Below are 16,931 nucleotides of genomic sequence, written 5' to 3'. Positions count from 1 at the left end.
TGTTAACATTTGTAAGAGATGAATGAGTAAAGAGCTCTGTAAAACAGTAATCAATGCTCACTCAGTTCCATCACATTATTGGCTTGAAGTGTGCCTTCGACCTTCAGAAGCAGATGTCATTTCGTAGGGGCAGTGACGCTGAGGCGTGAAAGCAATAGTCCATATTTTTTCAAAATGTAAAGCATCTGTGTAATTGATTAGTTCGTAAAAGAAAAGACAGTTATTACATTGATAAGATTGCAGGGATTTGCTCCAAAGTCGCATCAACACCACCCATGTGTTGTTCCAACACCTCACCTTTCTAACCTGCGTGATATCTGGCTTGGTTCCATAGATATGAGGGAGATTTGTCAGCCTCCCTGTTTGTTCACTGTGTGTGCTGATAGCCTGGCAGCCTGTTTGTTTGTTTATTCCCTGTCTAGGTCAAAGCAGATGCCCTCGCTCTTCTTCTCTGCCTTTCCGCTCCCTCACTGAGCCTCTGAATCAGAGATCTCTGAACTCATACAGACCCTGTTGCGCTGACCTTTTCAGACAAATATATGTGCTGTAAGGTAATGTCACAACACCCAATTCTCAGATCCGATGCACGTTGTCTAAAGAAGATGAGGGTCGTCTCCAGTGGTGGCTAGACCCATGAATCTACTGTTCTTGAAGGGGAACAAGTTGCATGAGTTTGCTAAAGCAACTGGATCAAAAAAATATATATATATTTTTTTTCTTAACTAGTAAATGAAATCTTTAACTGAAGTTGATTTGATGAAGCATTTGAAGGTTATTGAGGTTGAGGCTATCAATGTGGTAAAAAGAAACAGATGGAATAAGCTTAAATTGACCCTACAGTGTTTCACAGCACATTTTATGCATGCATCTGACTACTGAATATAAAAGTTGAATGATGGATTTTCCAGAAATATTTGTAAAATATGTACAGTCATGTTGATAAGAAAATACTTGGGACATGTCCTGCAAACTAGCGGGCTGAGAGCGATGATCCTCTCAATCATTCTATGAGTTTTTTTATGAACATGCTTTGATGTTCTGCTTGGACCATGAGGATTTAAATTTTGCGGATGAGATTTTCATTTCATCCTCTGCTGATGTATTTGGAAATGTTAATTTGACGTGGATCATTTAAAGCCTGAACAGCACGTATCCCCACAAAGTACACAACCTTGACTTGTTGTCACTGAGTCTGTCTACGTCACTCTACTCATCTTACATGTTGCAACGAGCTCAAGTGGTTTATACACTATGTACTGCCTTGTCCAAAATGAAACTTAGGTAATTACTATTGAAAACTTAATACTATATGTTTGTACCTGCAGTACTCACTGTCCAACATTACAGTATTGAACACATAGTACTGTATATAGATTAGGAGGATATTTAAAAATGTTAATTTTATCCAAGCATTGTCTTTATTTTATTCTTTAATATGCGTTCTGATGTTAGATTCCCTTGGCATGTACATATTTTCTTTATGCAAATAGCGTAGCTTAAAACAATATTAATGGAAATGGCCCTATTCAAAGTTTTGACACACTGATTATGCATTTTCTTTCATTTTTTATCCATTTTATTGTAATTTTTTTCTGATATGATCAGGACCCAGTGTAAATGACACCTTGGACGACATTGTTCTCAGAAGTTGTGTTAAATGAAAATGGCCCTGTTTTTAAATTTGACATCTGAATTTTCTTTTTTTTTCTTTTCTTTTGTTTCTTTTCTTCGGTTATGAAAAAGCATATTCATTTGCATCTCTTCACAAGTATTCTGAGTTTTTTTAGATCTTAAATTTCTGTATACCATTATTAACGTGTCCTATACAGTTTATTCTTTCCCTTTTATTACAAACAATGGCACTGATAGGTAATGAGAAGATTTCAGTCTGTGGTTACCCGACTTGTTGTGTGGCAACCACAGCAACCGCTTCTGATCTGTAGCAGCCTGATCATCTCCATACAAGACAACAGCCTTATTGCCTGACCGCTTGATCTCTACAGGAGAACAAGCTCCTGCTGCGACATATTTCTCTCAAATAGCTCTCTCCTTCTTGTAATAGCTCATGTTGGTAGGGGGATTATTGAAGTTTGCAGGGAAACATACTTGAACCCAAGCAGACACTTGGCACACATTGAGATAATGTAGGTCAACACACTCACATACCCATATGTACTGTACATACAGACACACATACTCAGTATTGATTTACTGTCATACACCCTGAAGGGAAGGCAGGTGGTGGAGTGCCTCAGGCTACCAACAGTTTTTTTCTAAAATCACACACATTACCTGCATTGTTTACTTTCTGAATGCATATTTCCACTAAGACTGTATTTTTGGCACAGCGGTGAGTTAGACACACATTGACACCTGGCAAGTCGCTTGACTAGGTGTTGAAACTCTGAAGCAATCGTTTTGACAATGACATGTCTCCATATTTTTTTTTCCACCTTTGTCTGGGCAGGTTCAAACTCTGTGAGCTGGTACTTTTTTTTCTGTACTCTCTACACTTTTAAGATTTTCTTTCTGTCTCACTGACAAAGACACGGCCTCTTAAAGATGATGGTACTTGAAAGCTCAGCATTTCATTTTCACACTTTTGACAACATCTTTCACATCTCATTCTTTGGAGGTGAACAACAGATGAATACTGGACTTGCAGTACTGTAATGCAGCCGTTGAGGTGACCTCTTACATTCCCAGTATTTGACCTTTTACTAACAACATTAGTTCAAAGAGCTGGACTCTGCAGCTATTTTTTGTCTGTAGAATATAGGCGGGTTTAACCAGACTGAGGGCAGTTGATGAATAATGGAGGTCATTTATAATAGACTCAAATGTGCTTTAAATGTAACACGAAAAGAACATAGCCTGCTTTATTGTTATCCATGTTATAAATGTGTTTTGACCTTTTCAGCAGGTAAATAACCCCCAGACAGAGAGGTGGGCATTAACAACCAGAAAAAAAAAACTGACCTATGATAGTAGACTGTACACTTATTTCAGTTGCTCCTAAACTCGGTCATACCTATTTGGTGTTGCACACATGAATAACCCATCACATGTTAGGCAGTGCATAATAAGATAAGTGAGATAATAGGAAGTTCATTTTCTCCCATTTTTAAATTCAAAAGTATATGATTAATGTGTAAGCAGGTTTTAGTCTGCTCAGTTCAGTATCATCCCAAAGATGCCATCTGTGTGACTTTAGCTTGCAAGATATTTTCATCATGCACCATTTTAGCTTTTCAGCTATTTCTCTTTTTCAAAAGCAGCAAAAGAACTTTCCAATAAATCTATGAAACTTTGTGACTTGCAAAGTCCTGAGTCTACTACATGTACTACATACACACACATACACACACACACACACACACACACACACACACACATATATCTTTGTACATGTGCCTCAGACGGCCTCCTCAATCCCATGCTGTGACCAAATGGTCGACACTCATAAACCTGCAAGGTGAAAGTAAGAAGTAGAATTGTATTTGATGGCTGTAATAGCTGGATGGGCATGGTGTGAATTAACTGGATGAGTTGGTGTGTTGCAGACAAAAAAAAGGATAGAATTTATAATTTCCTTTGGAAGTCTTCTTTCTACTTCTTTCTAGGGCTTTCAGGTGACTGTTTTGTTTTTGTTCTAGTGGACTAAATGTTCTCCCATGCCCGAGAAGAAAATGATGGGTGTTTCTCTACAGCTCACTGTCACAGACATAACACCTCATCTTTGAAAACTGTGGAGAAACAATTCAGTATTGCAGCTCACCTGTGCTCATACAGTTGTGGTCTTTGTTTAGGTTTTGCAAACAAAGAAAAAATCTTTTTCTCTTCTGCCTACTTCGTATTTAATTCTTGCACTGTGTACGTTTCTATTTTAGAATCCCTCCGTCCATGTAATCCAGGGGCCTCAGGGCCACGCCGGGCAGTTCCAGACAAAGCCACATTAGCTTCTCTTGACCTCACAGCTGTAATCGGCTCTGGGGGAGAGGTTGTTGTGTGTGTGTGTGTGTGTGGATGGGGGGGGGGGTTTGTGGTGTTTTGCACTAGACCCATGCTCAGCGTTAATAGTTTTGCAAGCAGGTGGAGAGTGAAGAGCAAGGATGTGAGGGTTACAACAGCTTACCTGGAGATTACAGCATCAGCAATTCACTCACTTCTTGAGTAATTGAGTGGTTGTTTTGTCCATAAAATGTCAGAAAATTGTGATGCTGATCACCGAAGTAAGAGGATGTTCTGCTAGTAAATCTTGTTGTTCTTTTGGGTTTGTTTGGCCCAATGCCATCACCCTGCTTCTTGGTGTTTCTGAAGCTCTTTTTGATTGGTCATTGACTTCTGGGTCACTCTTATGTATGACATTCTGACGGCCTGGTTGGAAATCCTGTGAGGAAGTCGTGCGTGTTGGTTGTTGATGTTTGTTGGTTGGTGATGATTGATGTTTGATGTTTCTCCCCCTTGTGGATAATGGCCCCACTGGTGTTAATAGGAACATGTAGGAGTTGGGAAATGTGTTGTTAACCGGTGCTGTTGCTATGTAGCTCAGCAATGTCGTTTGCAAATGTCTTGGGAAAGCTCTTTGTCTTAGCCAATCATTAGATGTTTCATGCATGACTGCTTGGTAACGCATAATTTGTTTACTTGAATTCAGAGGCAGGGTGGGTAAGCCTCAAAGAGTGGATATACTAACTTACCACCATGCAGTAACCCGGCTAATTTTAATAAGCATTAGTGGAACTAATCAATCTGGAATCAGTTGGTTTAGTTTTTTTCTTCAAATAACTTTTTTATGGATTCAACAGTTCCCATTTTTTTGACTGTATAGTTTTGAGTTAATATCTGTGTCTGTGTGAAGTTCATTTGAAAAACTGCATTAGAAATATCTTGTTTATTGAAAAAATGTTGAAGTGTTGAATACTTATTTCCCCCCACGCTTTGATTTGATTTGAGCTGCTCTCACCATAATTAGAAGATGTTGTGTTATATTAAAGCAACATTGTGTATGTGCGAACACCTGAAAGACAAAAGTCACACCAGCAACTATTTGATTTTTATGGTAAAACTGGATCATATTTTATGTAGAAAGAGTTTTTTTTGCCTTATCTCTGATGTCATCCTGCTGCTGTGCATCAACTCTGATTTCCAGAGTTTCTTGATGGACAGTAAAGCAAACTATATGTGCTGTTTGCTAATGTTAGCTCTAAATTGTAAAAATACCAGAGGGGATTTGGAAAAGCTAATGTTGCTTTAATTAGGCAGTTGGCATCAGATTATATGATGTGATCATTTATTTACTTCCTGTATTGTTGTCTCCTGTGGCTTTTTGTTGTTGTCAAACGTATTGATACCTTGATAGATTTTCAATACCGAGTTGAAAATACAATAAAGATACAATCACTAATTATTTATTTGATAGGATCAAAAGTACCAAAATAAACAATAAACTAAAGTTTTTAAAAAAACAGCTCTACAATCGGAACACGACCATCCCTGAGCATCCTATTAACTGGTGGACGATCTCCTCCTCTCTCCTCCTCTCTGTGGTCTACTGACAATCACACAGCTCTGCTGCAGAGACACAGGGAGAGAGACGTTATCTGGTTTTATGTTGAAGATACAGACACGCTGTTTCTTCTACAAGCATGGGCCAGGCAAAGTGATAGTGAACACACATGGTTGGTGCCGATGTCACTTTGGTACCACGTTGTTTTCAGGCTATGTCATTAACAACAGGCCTCCTTCACACAGAATCAAAGTGGATTTGGATTTGCTTTGCTTAGTTTTGTGTTTTGAGCAACTTAATTATTACTGATATTCCTGTGTGTTACAGAGAGAGAGAAAAAGAGATAGAGAGGTGGGGCAAGTGTGTGTGTGTGTGTGTGTGTGTGTGTGTGGAGGAAAATAAAAGGACAAGCGAGGTGAGCAGATTAAAAATTGGGACTAAGCACTAAAATTGTTGAGAATTAAAATGCTGACATAAGAAATAACCTCTACTAGAAATATGGTAATGCATTCAAATAAAATATACTACAACCTCAGTTACACTTTCATTATGTGGGAAACACTGCAACTGGTCCTTGATGCGTGTACAGAGGCTTTGTCTGTACTAGCACTGTGAGCAGGTTGTTAATTTTTTTTGTCCTATTTTGTGTGCTTCAGTATTTTTTTCTTTTTGCTGTGTTATCAAAGTAATACTAATATTGTATCTAAAATGTAAAATTCTAGCATTGTGACAACCTTATTTTTAGTCATCTGCAGAATCCCATTCATAGCACTGCAAAGCTTTAAGAAATGCCAAACACCTATAGATTTTTTACAGGGTGAGGTGTTTCCCTTACTGTACATTGTCTAGAAGCCAGTTTCAGTGATGGATGACAAGGAATAGGAATTGGCAGCTTTCTTTGTCTTTTCGAAATCCTCGACAATACCAGCCATGTTTGTAGGACTGGAGAGGCTGGCTAGCTCAATCCTAACTCAATCGAGGATCATCAGCAATTGTCACTAAATCAGCCCCTTTAGTCTTTAGCTTCTCTCTCAATTCATTACAAGTGAATGGGCTTTTATTGGCGTGACCGTTTTAACAGGGACTCGGGGAGTGTGTGGAAGCTTGTAAGGCTGGATCGACACAGACAATTTACGAGGGGATCGACGGGCGACTTGAGGCCAAAACCAGCACAAAACAAACATAGCCAGAGAGAGCGAAAGAGAGATTAAGAGATTTGTCACCACCCCCACCCACCCCACTCCCCACTGTTCCTCCTTTTTATTATCCCTTCACTTTTTTGTTCTCAGCTTATTTGTTTTGCTCACCCCCCCTCAGTCCTGGATGCTGTTGGTCTTGCAGGCTGCCTTGACATTTTTGTTTTTCCTTCTTCATATTTTCTCTTGTATTTTCCAGCAAATTCTAGCATGTCCTCTACCGAGACTGATATTCAGACAGTATTATTGAATTCCATGTTTTCAGTCCATAAATATTTAAAATAAAATCAAATGTAAAAAGCACTGCTTAAAAGGTACCTTAAGTGTAATTTTGAGTATTTCGGCGAGGCATAGACATTAACACCTGCAGGTGGCATTGAAACACCAAGACATGCAAGGCAAGAATTGTGATCAAAGATCACTGGTAAAAACATTGGTGATCTTAAACTGCACACTGTGCAACCAAATGTTTTTCTGACACCAATATGTCCTTTTACTGTTTCTCTTTAAAACAAAGGCAAGGTCACGGCTGGGAGAGAGGAAATGATCCACAGTAAAAAAACAAAACAAAAAACAAAAGAAATCCCTGAAAGCTCCGTCTTATAGTTTGATCTCTTGTAGCTCTCCTAAAATTGTCTGGCCATGACGTCAGTTGTCTGTTTGTTGTCCACATTGGGCCAATGACACACACCACCAGTCATACCCTCAAATAAATAAGTGACCAAGGACAATTGGTTACATTGCACCAGAGACCATTTTCAAGTTTTAGAATTTTTGCTTATTTCATCAAATTGTGTAGATTTCTATTCAGTACCCCGCCCTCAAACACCAGTCCTTAGTCTCATCCAGCTTCTTATACCACGTAAGAGATAAGGCCTCTGCCAAGGTTTCTTACATCTCATATCTCCCTCGCCCCCCTCTGGTCTCCCCTCCCTCCTTCTCCCACTCCTCTCTTTTCCCATTATCTCCCCCCTCACTTCCATCTCCCCTGTCTTCCTAGCTTTGCAAAGATAAGATTTCCTCTCCCTGGTGAGTTCTTGGTGTCGATACTAATGTGCTGCTATCATCGATGAACTGTCAGACCACCTCCTCCCATCCCACACTATTCCTCTCCTGACCTTCCTGGAGCAATTATACAAAAAAAAAATATATATATCATGACATATGCATGTTCCATATGACTACATGTTTTTAACACACAAGTTTAATGCAGAGTGACAGATTAATAAAATATTCCCCTTGCCTTATTTAATGACACATGAAAGTTTTTTCCACCATGCCTCAAATGATTCGAAGACTTTATTAATAAAAGCTATCTACATAGCTGAATTATACATGATCGAGTCGCATCATTAGATCACAAAAGAGCACATGATGGGAGCGGCAAGTGGCATCAGCCCACTCAGTCAGGGATCTGGTAAAGAAATGGAGCAGCAAACATGTCACTTAATGTTTGTTGATGTGTCCTTGCTCACAGTTGTTGGGTTCAGGGAGGGATCTGAGTGGCTTCCAGCTAACAGAGTGACATAAATGAGGTAGATCTACCATTGCTGATCAAACCTAACTACATGTGTCATTTTAGTGAACCCTGTTATCTAAATCACCTCAGAGAATCATAAGTACAGTATACATATTTTTAGCAGTAAGAACCCTGATGGGAAACAAATCTCAGACCTTGGCACCATTAGTGTTACACTCTGCCTTTAGAGCTACCACAGAATCAACTTTGCAATGTGTCTTTGCCATAGGGATAGAGACTTGAGCTGCTGAGCTTAGAGGCTGAAATGTCACTGCAATGCTTTAACGTCGAATGAGTCGTTTGACTTTTTCTTTACTCCAGTAACACAGACTGAGTGTATGAATGAAACTTAAAAAAGTAAAATCTTTACAGTGTGGCAGCAACACTTACACTTTATCTAATCACCACTGATGGCTCAGAAAGTGGCTTCAAATAGGCAGGGACTTCAGAGAGATTATGTTGGCAGCCAATTATGTCATCCCATGTTGCAGTTTCTCTTTTTAGACCAGTATTGAAGTCAATACTTGTCAGTTTTGTGAATGTTGCCTTCATTGCAGGCCTGTTGTAGCTCTCTGTTTGACTGGGACCGACTTTTGTGCTTCTTGAGAGCTCATAATTTGTTTTGTTACCACAAATAGCCGTTTCATGGGTGCCCATTATGTCAGTAAGTCATGAAAGTGGCAAAAAATGTTTATAAAGTTTATTTAGATTAAAACCTGTAAGGCCTCCATATTTTAGATCATTTTTCCTCCCTCGCAAGGTTTGTTTATGATGAGTGGATGATATAAAATATATTGGCTAATACATGAATGCTCTTGTTTGATTATCTTTTGAAAAAAATGCTATTGCCATAAACACACAGTCTACAGTATGAAATGTGAGTAAAGAATATAAAATCCTGTTGTCAATTGAATGCTGGTTTTAAAAACAAAACAAAAAAATGTCTGTCAGCAATCCAAACACAAGCTTGCATGTTTGTTGTATTATCAAACCTTTGTTTTATTCATCGGAAGAAATAATCTGACAGAGGATTTGATAGTGGGGGACAAAGAAACATGATCTGTTATTTGATGGGTTCATGACCATAGTCAGAGATTTCAGCAGCAATGGAAAAAAAAAATCTCTTGATTCACCTTGAACAGGGATTATTGGAGTACAGGAACTCATTTCATTTTTTTTTTAAGTCAGATATATCTGAGTGTGGAGAAAATAGTCTGTATTTAAGTAGAATAAATGCCACTTTTGATGTGGTCCATGAACATAATTATGTTTTTAAATAAATTAAATCCTAAATAGTTTTAGAATATGTAGTGTGTCCAAACTAAAAACACTTTGCATATCTGCGGTTTGGTCTTGTATTAGTCTCATTTCCACACATAACTGTCAAAATTTAGATGACATGATGTCATGTTGAGATACTTCAACATAGCTGGAATTGAATATAATTGCAGAAAAAAGTTTGGCTCTGAAATGCCACCAGTAAACATCAGGTTTGGTTTCAGCCTCTTATAATCAAAGAGCAAGTGCTTGCTAGAGCTTCCTAGAGCTGCCATTTAATATCAGCGTTGAGCAGTCATACAGGGAGAAACTGTTGTGCTGTAGAAGAGGCAGAATTCCAGCTGACAGCAGCCTTAATAGGCCAGAATGCTAGGCAGCCGCAAGACATGTTTTGTTTGGACGGTGCAGTGCAGTGCTCACTTTTTCTTCACTGGATAAAACTTCATATGTTCAGCTGTTGCTTTTTGTTTCCACCTTCATGTACAACCTGCTGCATAGACTTGGGTTTGTTAAAAGGTATTCTGGGAAATGTAGGAAACCAGTGAATAATGTTGAACTGCATAAGTCTGGTTGTGTACAAAACATTTCACAAAACTAGAATGCTTTAAACATCTTTTTTTTTTCAAACTTCAAGTAATGCAAAGTAATGAAAAGCATCCTGTTCAGTGACTGTAGAGAAACCAGTTTGCCACAAAGAGAAACACGAACATACTTCTTTTCTACTCTTAAATGAATCTGTTAGTTAACTGAACACTAGTCATTACTCTAGAACTTAATTGCAGTGACACGTGAATGATATTAATAAAAACTTCAATGACGTTTATAATCAAGGTTAAATGTAGTGAAAAATGAGCCAAGTTGAAAATCAAATGTCATTAAATCCGCTAGGCTCGAGAGCCCTAATGGACAGGAAGGCAGCCAAGCTAGGCTAACACTTGATTGGTGAAAGATACACGCACACGCACACGCACACACACACACACACACACACACAATATCCTTTATTTACTGCCATTTCTTCTTGACTTAAAACACTCACATTGTATAGTGTTATCATTTTAATAGTGCTATAAGCTCTCTATGCCACACAGGTGCAATGCATTTAATCAGTGTTGTTCTTGTCAGTGGTCTACTTGCCTTGTCTTGCTGTCTGTACACAGTCAGCAGCGCGACAGATATCAGTGCTCATTTTCTTCCCTTCATAAAAAGGTATCTGCTGCCATCCGTCCTTGTATATTGTGAAAAACAAGTTCCACAGACTAGAAAATAGACAGAGTGACATAATCCATCACAGCCAACATGAAGTCTGCATTTAATTTAGTCAGTGTTTTATTTTTTCAATATTTCATTGTGCCTCAGATGAGTATTTTCATATTAGCACTGTATTATGTTACACTTTGCTTCCTGTCAATCACCTGATGCTCACAGGAGGAAGTGGAAGTGAAATAGTGATGATCTATTTATGTCACCTTATTGGAACATACGTGTCTTTTTACAAGTTTTATAAGTTACAGCATTTCAAGTTTTACCTCACAAAACCTTTTTATTGCTGCTCTTCACAGAACAGATTGGGATGTGTAATCTCATGTTTCTGATGACTCCCCCACCCCTCCACGCCCATATCTTTTTGAGCACGAACAAATTGTCTTCTTTCACTGTCTTTTTGCATCCTCTTGCTCCTCACTTTCCCCAGTCGGCTCCTATTATACAGGCGATGATCTCTTCCTAATTAGCCTTCGTCTCATCTGAACTGTTTGGAATCGGTTCTGTTTTGCTCTCCCCTGCTGAAACTCAGCAGTGGTTTTCTTATTAAAAAAAAAAAAAAAGACTGAAATAATATTCTGCTTTACGGCTCATGCTCCTCAAAACCTGTCTTCTCACAGGATATAGTAAAATAGCTTTATTTATTATCTTTGCATTGAATTAATGAACTACGTATTAAAGATTACTCAGCTTTAAATAAAGATAATCATTTCATTATCCAATTTTCCCACTGCAAATGCAGGATTTTGTTAATCTTCATTGCCAGGTAATATTCTATGTGACAGTTTCTTTATCTTTGTTTATTTCTGTCCCACCTTGTCTTTGTTGAACCTTGTCTAAGGGCCCTGATAGACATCAACCAATACCTTAAGCCCGTCCTATAACTTTAACCCCCAGAGCTGTGATGACATTGGCCAAAGAGCTGCATCCCCATTCATTTCTCAAGTCATCACCTCTTCCTGACCTCCATCTAAGAGATGCTTTTGCTTTATGAGTCAGCACTGACTGAGGTTATGGTAGTCTCACTTTGTTAAGTCAGAAGGTACTAAATACTACAGATGTGCATGCTTTGTCTTTATATAAATTACATCTAGCAATCTGTACATAACTCTGCTTGGGCTGTACACTTTTTAAAGTTTCTATTAATGACAGGGAATGATGGATCTAAAATTGGTTTCTAGATATGCATCAAAATGCGTAGTAAGTCAATAGCAGAAAAAACTGTTTTGTATTTAAACTTCTTCTAAATATCGAAACCAAAAACTGTTCACTCATTCCATGGTCCATTGCTTACCTTCATCAAACCAATTGGACTGAACAGCTCTTCGGCAGAGATGGCCCAGATTCTCCAAGGCAAGATTTATGTCAATAGAAATTAAGACAAATTTGTTTCTTCATATTGTACATTCTTTAAAGCTTTTATATTTCTATATTTCATTGTTTTTAATGTAATATTCATGTTCACTTTGATTTCATAAATCAATTGATAATAATCGACAAACAGGAAATGTAGGTGAAGGTGGGGTATTTTCAATTATTGGTTTACTGCAGGACATTTTAAGTATACCTGAAAATGAAAACAGCTCTTTCTCTTCAGTAAAATACAACTCTATACAGCTGTTTAAGTTTGCATCTCTCTAATCCTTTCCTTTTGACCCCAGCTCTCTTCTTTCCCCTTCTTGACATCCTGTATTAAATGGGGAATACAGCATATGCTTGTGTTGTTGCTAGATAAAACAGTCAAACAGTTTTTTTCCTTTATCAGGATTAAAAAGCTCCAGCTACATTTGCACATTTGTTTGGTGGAAGTTTTGTTTGTTTTGAGATTTGGTGTGAAAAGCCATGTCTTGTGGATTAGCTTGTCACTCAGAAAGTTTCTGAAAGTATGGGTTAAGAGTTAAGGACAAAGCTTCCCTCTGATTAGAATGTCAAGATTGGGGTTGCACACATACATTTCAATTAGTAAACAATATTAGTGAATAACGGAAACAGAGTTAAGTGAAGTGAACAGAAGACGGCAGATGGAAAGGGCTTTTTCTCTTGCTTTTTGAAGTCTCACGCTGACACTCATGTTGACATTTTGCTAGCAAAATAACACAGTGGCATTTAAGATGGGGACCATGTAAATGAATTGTTTGCATTAGGAGTTTGGTCTAAAGTCAGTGCAAGACACATGTTTTAAATCAAATATCCCCTTGTGTAGTCTTTGTTGCCCAAAAAGCACAACAGCCTACCCAAACTTTAACCCAGCATTGTGAGTAATGTACTAACCTGTGTGGATCCAAAGGAAATGTTGTACTTGTGTTGCCTCGATATCCACTCTGGTGATTTATTTGGTTTATGCCACATTTGAGCTACAAAACACAGGGTGCAACTGGAAAACTAGAAACATTAGTGAAGTGAACCACTTCATGGGCAGAATATCTACAGGTGTATATTGATTCATTAATTCATTGTCACTCACTCAAATTGAGTGAGAGGTGAGGTACACACTGGACAGGTTGCCAATTCATCCAAGGGGAAATGTGTAGCTGTATAAGGCCAAAATATATATATTTTTTGTATCTAATATATTATCATTTTCTTATATATATTATTGTTTTTGTTTTGTCCATTAAAAAGCAAGATGTCACGCCCCGTATCATCGGTAGTGATTTAACAGTACCACAGCTACTCTGAAGGTAAAATACAGTTTGACTATCTGCCTCAAAAAATACAAGTGTATGGGTGTTTACACTTACTGTTGTACTTGTATTTAATTACTTTGAATCCCATCAGCAGTTAATTGTGTAGCTTCCATCATGTGCAAAGAAATGGGAGGATAGTGATAGAGAGGGGGTTGTATTTCAATGCAGGCATGCTTTTCTCCCCTCGGTAAATCCTTTAGTTAGCTTGGTGAGGATTAGGTCTGAAAAATCTCTCATTTGCCTCCAAAGCCCTTAGGGATTCATTGGTGAAGAAATCCAGCTTCTCCACTGCTTCCATCTGAAATTTGGTTTCCTATTTATATTATTTATTTTTATTGCATCCTACGTCTGAATGCTCCTCTCTTTTGACTGTCCTTTTATTAATTTGACTTTTGCTTATGGAAGTGTTGTACACTAGTCCATCCATTGTTGTTTGTGTGTGTGTGTGTGTGTGTGTGTGTTTTATTTTTTTTAATGTGACATTTGACTGGCTGTCAAATTTAATGCCAGTTTGTGTTCAGTTCAGCATTTGCATTCAGGTTGCATTTGGTCTTGGATTCGGGTAGAAAAGGGTAGAATAAAGAGTTTGTATTCCGATATTCTAAGCCTCAGCAATAGGTCCCATTTTTATCACACATGCATAGGAAAGCTTCAGAGCATTTCCTCTGATAAATGCTCGCCAAATTCCCATGTGAATTACAAAGTACATTGAAAAGACTAGGATCCCAGTAGATCTCAAAGCCTGAGGCTATGCGGGAAACACCCTAATGGAAAAGCGCTTTGGGATAAAGGTAATGGGTGGTAAAGAGTACTGGAAACTATCAATGGGATAAAAGGGACCAGCTTACGGAGATGGGGTATATCCCACCAAGTGTCTGACTGAAATGGTATCTCTTCCCTAAGGCTAGATTTCACAACTATTCCCAGTGTGAAACAATGCATGCAAAGAATCAACCTTGAAATGGTAAGATTTAACAATTAGTGGTTCTCCATTCCCTTTAGCATGGCCTCTTGAGGGATGAGTCTTAATGTTCTGAAAGATAAGGAATGCCTTCCGACGTGCATTATGGGGAGTCTGGGCAGGGGGTGAAAAAGTTTTATTGCTTGATTACAGACACACTAGGCTACACAACTATGCCAAAATAATACTCCTGATTATTTTAATGAATGTTGAGCTCACAATTCTTTATTATTGTGTTGTGCTGCATTTCTGCTGATCTACTTCATCACACTGGTTGATGATCTGTTTTAAGTGAGTAGTTCTTTGCCCTCTGCTCCATACATTTGATTACATTTGTTTTTTTTTTGTCTGCTTTTTGTCATATGTTACTCTTCTGCACCAGACTGCAGCAGAAACATGTATTTTGTTCTATCAGGTTTCCCCATGTTACTAAAAGATTGACTATATGAAGCAGAGTTTTCACAGACACAAGGACCACAAAGAGAGAAAGGGTTGAGTGTTGTGTGTTGAGAGATGAGAGAGGAGGGAAATGGCAGAGTCATGGCCGGTGATGATATAAATTAGCTCTACTGTACATCAAACATCTTTTGCTTCAACTTGGGAGGGACAGAAGAGAAAATGAAGGGAGCACAATGAAAGAAAGAATGATGGACTATGATCAAAGATGAGATGAGAGGAAAGGCAGAGTCATGGCCAGTGATTATATAAACAGCCACTACTAATCAGAAAAACACTGTTCCCATGCTTCAGCTTGGCAAATGCTCTATCATTCATCAAGGGCTCTTGGTCAGCATGTTAGTATCCTTTCCTGCTGTAAATCCACAGTTTTTAAAATTATGGGGGTCAATAGATGGTGGTCAGTATTTCTGATTTATGTTGATGGTTTTATGTTGCTACGGCTACCTACTGAACTTAGTTCAGGTAACAGGAAACCACTTTTTCAACTGAAGATGTTCCGATGCCTTGCTTAGATGTCCTTGAGGATGCTGTATTGTTAGTGTTCTAGGTCCATGTGGAGGGGCCCAACAGAGGAACAATCTCCTTTCTCCTGGAAATCATTATTTGGTTATTTTTATTTTCTTTTTTTTAAAACCTGTAATCTCAGTGTTTAGCTAAAAAGCCTTTGAAAGTGCGTTCATAGAGGACAATAAGGGTACACAGGGGACAAGACATGAATTGTGAATTCAAGAAGAAGGATATCGAGAGAATCCCTTTTCAGGAACTGTGCTTGTTTGTTTTGGGAAATCTGCCTTTGTTACTTTCCAGTCTCTTTGGGTACCCAATGGTGTATTTCAGATGTGTAAATGGCCTCTGTTATCATCAGATCATATTTCCAAAAGCAACTAACCATGTAGGCTTCCCAACACATGGGACTAACCCTAAAATGTTGTATAGTTTTCACTTTGTTTGACCTTTTGTAGTTTTTCATAAATTGTTTAATGCTGTGGCACAAAATGTGCCTGCAGCTCTCCAGGCTATAACTGAAATAGTGTACCAGACCAACATTTTGAACCAGTGCAATATACTGTAGAGCTGCATTAAAATATCATTGCCCATGCCACAACTTAATACAGAAGTGTCCTATGAAGACCCCAGCCCAGCAGCCACAACAACAGATCAAAATGCCAAGCTCTCCACAGGGATGCCATGCCAAGCTAGAGGCTGTTTTACATTCTTGGGTAGTGCCTCATCTTCCAACAAGGGGCTTCTGGAGTGGCAGGCGGCTGCATTTTTATTTTCTAGCATTACAGATTGGCCTTGGCTGCTTGAGGGAAGCTTTTTAAGTAAAGCGTCAGGCTGGAGCCTGATCTCTTCGACTCCCCCTCACTGTATCATTAAGCCAAAGAGAAGTGTGTGAGACTCAGTGTCTCTCAGTTGGGGATCCTCTTTGACTGAAACCTCCTGTTCCCTAAAGGAGTTAGGGTGGTTACAGTATTTTGGTTTAGGGTTCTCCACCCTCCTATTGGACATGTCTGTAAAAAGTAAATATGTGTGTCAGGAGAATTTTTAAAGAAGAACCCTTGAATAAGGAGGACTGGATACAAAGTATCAAAGTTTAAGTTGAATTTAATATTCTTGTCCAAGAATGAGCGTTCAACAGTGCAACACACAAAAGGGTTACAGAGAAAAGACTCCCTGAGGAGCACTATCAATAGGTTCTTATACATTTAAAAATGGGCTGTCTCGGACACCTCCCCACTGATACAGATAACATCATAACATTCCTTTAGTTGGTTTACTGCTCAGAAATGAGCACTATATTTTATATCCACATGGTACTCCCCTAGCCTGTCTCTCCTGTCCTTGTACCACTAATTTATAATTGTCTCTCCCTGCCAGCCTCAGTAAATCAGAGGCCAACTAAGGGAGGTATGTGAGACATGGTAAAGACAGGACACACACACTATCTATATGAGTTAAAACATCTGCACCCCAGTACAATCCTAATTTTTATAACAATGTGCATTTTTTCAAACTCTTGGGCCATTTGCTTGCTTTTAAGAAAGTCAACAGTAAA

The 16,931-nt window shown here is 38.5% G+C and overlaps 1 protein-coding gene across 13 annotated transcripts in view; it reads left to right on the top strand.

The window, feature by feature from the left end:
- nrxn2b (neurexin 2b) overlaps positions 1 to 16,931 on the top strand; it is a 592,065-nt gene that overhangs the window by 92,226 nt on the left and 482,908 nt on the right. The gene's annotated exons all lie outside the window — the stretch shown is intronic.

Source organism: Larimichthys crocea, chromosome XIV, assembly GCF_000972845.2.
Source record: "Larimichthys crocea isolate SSNF chromosome XIV, L_crocea_2.0, whole genome shotgun sequence".
In the NCBI taxonomy this organism is placed as follows: Eukaryota; Metazoa; Chordata; class Actinopteri; family Sciaenidae; genus Larimichthys; species Larimichthys crocea.
Note: the sequence above shows the minus strand (reverse complement) of the source record. Positions and strands in the feature narration are given on the sequence as shown.